We start from the raw sequence: 4,773 nt of genomic DNA, 5'->3' as shown, positions 1-4,773 counted from the left end.
CTTGAGCTATAACCTCATGAACTTCTATTTCTTCTCCAATCATGATGCTATGAATCATGATAGCCCGGTCTATGGTAACTTCGGACCGGTTGCTAGTGGGAATGATTGAGCGTTGAATAAACTCCAACCATCCTCTAGCCACGGGTTTGAGGTCATGCCTTCTCAATTGAACCGGCTTCCCTCTTGAATCTCTCTTCCATTGGGCGCCCTCTTCACATATGACTGTGAGGACTTGGTCCAACCTTTGATCAAAGTTGACCCTTCTAGTGTAAGGATGTTCATCTCCTTGCATCATGGGCAAATTGAATGCCAACCTTACATTTTTCGGACTAAAATCCAAGTATTTCCCCCGAACCATAGTAAGATAATTCTTTGGATCCGGGTTCACACTTTGATCATGGTTCTTGGTGATCCATGCATTGGCATAGAACTCTTGAACCATTAAGATTCCGACTTGTTGAATGGGGTTGGTAAGAACTTCCCAACCTCTTCTTCGGATCTCATGTCGGATCTCCGGATATTCACTCTTTTTGAGTGAAAAAGGGACCTCAGGGATCACCTTCTTCAAGGCCACAACTTCATAGAAGTGGTCTTGATGCACCCTTGAGATGAATCTTTCCATCTCCCATGACTCGGAGGTGGAAGCTTTTGCCTTCCCTTTCCACTTTCTAGAGGTTTCTCCGGCCTTGGATGCCATAAATGGTTATGGAAAAACAAAAAGCAATGCTTTTACCACACCAAACTTAAAAGGTTTGCTCGTCCTCGAGCAAAAGAAGAAAGAAAAGAGTAGAAGAAGAAGAAATGAGGAAGAAGGGAATGGCTTTGTGTTCGGCCAAAAGGGGGAGAAGTGGTGTTTAGGTTGTGTGAAAATGAAGGAGTGAAGGAGGGTTTATATAGGAGTGGGGGAAGGGTAAGGTTCGGTCAAGTGAGGGTGGGTTTGGGTGGGAAAGTGGTTTGAATTTGAATGGTGAGGTAGGTGGGGTTTTATGAAGGATGGATGTGAGTGGTGAAGAGAAAGATGGGATTTGATAGGTGAAGGGTTTTTGGGGAAGAGGTGTTTGAGGTGATTGGTGAAGAAGAGAGAGAGTGGTGGGGTAGGTGGGGATCCTGTGGGGTCCACAGTTCCTGAGGTGTCAAGGAAAAGTCATCCCTGCACCAAATGGCAAGCAAAAATGCGTTTTTAGCCAATTCTGGCGTTAAACGCCGGGCTGGTGCCCATTTCTGGTGTTTAACGCCAGCTTCTTGCCCTTTTCTGGCGTTTAACGCCAGTCTGGTGCCCCTTTCTGGCGTTAAACGCCCAGAATGGTGCCAGACTGGGCGTTAAACGCCCAACAGCTAACCTTACTGGCGTTTAAACGCCAGTAGGTGCGTCCTCCAGGGTGTGCTGTTTTTCTTCCTGTTTTTCATTCTGTTTTTGCTTTTTTCATTGATTTTGTGACTTCTCATGATCATCAACCTACAAAAAAACATAAAATAACAAAAGAAAATAGTTAATTATAAAACATTGGGTTGCCTCCCAACAAGCGCTTCTTTAATGTCATTAGCTTGACAGAGGACTCTCATGGAGCCTCAGAAATGCTCAGAGCTATGTTGGAACCTCCCAACATCAAACTTAGAGTTTGAATGTGGGGGTTCAACACCAAACTTAGAGTTTGGTTGTGGCCTCCCAACACCAAACTTAGAGTTTGACTGTGGGGGCTCTGTTTGGCTCTGTTTTGAGAGAAGCTCTTCATGCTTCCTCTCCATGATGGCAGAGGGATATCCTTGAGCCTTAAACACCAAGGATTCTTCATTCACTTGAATGATCAACTCTCCTCTATCAACATCAATCACAGCCTTTGCTGTGGCTAGGAAGGGTCTGCCAAGGATGATGGATTCATCCATGCACTTCCCAGTCTCTAGGACTATGAAATCAGTAGGGATGTAATGGTCTTCAACTTTTACCAGAATATCCTCTACAAGTCCATAGGCTTGTTTTCTTGAGTTGTCTGCCATCTCTAGTGAGATTTTTGCAGCTTGCACCTCAAAGATCCCTAGCTTCTCCATTACAGAGAGAGGCATAAGGTTTACACTTGACCCTAAGTCACACAAGGCCTTCTTGAAGGTCATGGTGCCTATGGTACAAGGTATTGAAAACTTCCCAGGATCCTGTCTCTTTTGAGGCAGTTTCTGCCTAAACAAGTCATCCAGTTCTTTGGTGAGCAAAGGGGGTTCATCCTCCCAAGTCTCATTTCCAAATAACTTGTCATTTAGCTTCATGATTGCTCCAAGGTATTTGGCAACTTTCTCTTCAGTGACATACTCATCCTCTTCAGAGGAAGAATACTCATCAAAGCTCATGAATGGCAGAAGTAAGTCCAATGGAATCTCTATGGTCTCATTTTGAGCCTTAGATTCCCATGGTTCCTCATTGGGGAACTCATTGGAGGCCAGTGGACGTCCATTGAGGTCTTCCTTAGTGGCGTTCACTGCCTCTTCCTCCTCTCCAAATTCGGCCATATTGATGGCCTTGCACTCTCCTTTTGGATTTTCTTCTGTATTACTTGGGAGAGTACTAGAAGGGAGTTCAGTAATTTTCTTGCTCAGCTGACCCACTTGTGCCTCCAAGATTCTAATGGAGGACCTTGTTTCAGTCATGAAACTTTGAGTGGTTTTGATTAGATCAGAGACCATGGTTGCTAAGTCAGAGTTATTCTGCTTAGAACTCTCTATCTGTTGCTGAGAAGATGATGGAAAAGGTTTGCTATTGCTAAACCTGTTTCTTCCACCATTATTATTGTTGAAACCTTGTTGAGGTCTCTGTTGATCCTTCCATGAAAAATTTGGATGATTTCTCCATGAAGGATTATAGGTGTTTCCATAGGGTTCTCCCATGTAATTCACCTCTACCATTGAAGGGTTCTCAGGATCATAAGCTTCTTCCTCAGATGAAGCTTCCTTAGTACTGCTTGGTGCATTTTGCATTCCAGACAGACTTTGAGAAATCATATTGACTTGTTGAGTCAATATTTTGTTCTGAGCCAATATGGCATTCAGAGTGTCAATCTCAAGAACTCCTTTCTTCTGACTAGTCCCATTGTTCACAGGATTTCTTTCAGAAGTGTACATGAATTGGTTATTTGCAACCATTTCAATCAGCTCTTGAGCTTCTGTAGGCGTCTTCTTCAGATGAAGAGAGCCTCCAGCAGAGCTATCCAAGGACATTTTGGATAGTTCAGAGAGACCATCATAGAAAATACCTATGATGCTCCATTCAGAAAGCATATCAGAAGGACACTTTCTGATTAATTGTTTGTATCTTTCCCAAGCTTCATAGAGGGATTCTCCTTCCTTCTGTCTGAAGGTTTGGACTTCCACTCTAAGCTTACTCAATTTTTGAGGTGGAAAGAACTTTGCCAAGAAGGCATTGACTAGCTTTTCCCAAGAGTCCAGGCTTTCTTTAGGTTGTGAGTCCAACCATGTCCTAGCTCTGTCTCTTACAGCAAAAGGGAATAGCATAAGTCTGTAGACTTCAGGGTCAACCCCATTAGTCTTGACAGTGTCACAGATTTTCAAGAACTCAGCTAAGAACTGATGAGGATCTTCCAATGGAAGTCCATGGAACTTGCAATTCTGTTGCATTAGAGAAACTAATTGAGGCTTAAGCTCAAAGTTGTTTGCTCCAATGGCAGGGATAGAGATGCTTCTCCCATAGAAGTCGGGAGTAGGTGCAGTGAAGTCACCCAGCACCTTCCTTGCATTGTTGGCATTGTTGTTGTTTTCGGCTGCCATGTGTTCTTCTTCTTTGAAGAATTCGGTTAGGTCCTCTACAGAGAGTTGTGCTTTGGCTTCTCTTAGCTTTCGCTTCAAGGTCCTTTCAGGTTCAGGATCAGCCTCAACAAGAATGCTTTTGTCTCTGCTCCTGCTCATAAGAAAGAGAAGAGAACAAGGAAATATGGAATCCTCTATGTCACAGTATAGAGATTCCTTGAGGTGTCAGAGGAAAAGAAAAATAGAAGACAGGAGTAGAAAATTCGAACTTATCAAAGAAGATGGAGTTCGAATTTTGCATTAAGGAATAGTGTTAGTCCATAAATAGAAGGATGTGAGAAGAAGGGAAGCAATTCTCGAAAATTAAGTAAAAGATTTTGAAAACATTTTGAAAACCCTTAATTGATTTTCGAAAACCAAGAGTGAGAAAGAGGTAAAGTGATTTTTGAAAAAGATTTTGAAATTAGAAATCAAAAAGATTTGATTGAGAAGATATGATTTGAAAGACATTTTAAAAAGATTTGATTTTGAAAATTAATGACTTGGCTATCAAGAAAAGATATGATTCAAACATTAAACTTTCTCAACAGAAAAGGCAACATACTTGAAATGTTGAATGAAATCATTAATTGATAGCAAGTATCTTTGAAAAAGGAAAGAAATTGATTTTGAAAAAGATTTGATTGAAAAGATATGATTTGAAAAAGATTTGATTTTGAAAAATTTTGAAAACTTGAAAAAAATTTGCATTGAAAACAGAATCTTCCCTCCTATGCCATCCTGGCGTTAAACGCCCAGAATGGTGCACATTCTGGCGTTTAACGCCCAAAACACTACCTTTTTGGGCGTTAAACGCCCAGCCAGGTACCCTGGCTGGCGTTTAAACGCCAGTCTGTCTTCCTTACTGGGCGTTTTGAACGCCCAGCTTTTTCTGTATAATTCCTCTGCAATATGTTCTGAATCTTCAATTCTCTGTATTATTGACTTGAAAAGACACAAATTAAAAATATTTTTGGATTTTTA

General features: G+C 41.6%; 1 non-coding gene across 1 annotated transcript; it reads left to right on the top strand.

Annotated features, from left to right (window-relative positions):
• The first annotated feature begins 3,258 nt into the window (after positions 1–3,258).
• LOC112704472 (small nucleolar RNA R71) lies at positions 3,259–3,366 on the top strand. Its single transcript, XR_003155096.1, has one exon. It is a non-coding gene; the product is annotated as a small nucleolar RNA R71 (small nucleolar RNA).
• The last annotated feature ends 1,407 nt before the right edge of the window (positions 3,367–4,773 follow it).

This window comes from Arachis hypogaea, chromosome 7, assembly GCF_003086295.3.
Source record: "Arachis hypogaea cultivar Tifrunner chromosome 7, arahy.Tifrunner.gnm2.J5K5, whole genome shotgun sequence".
In the NCBI taxonomy this organism is placed as follows: Eukaryota; Viridiplantae; Streptophyta; class Magnoliopsida; order Fabales; family Fabaceae; genus Arachis; species Arachis hypogaea.
Note: the sequence above shows the minus strand (reverse complement) of the source record. Positions and strands in the feature narration are given on the sequence as shown.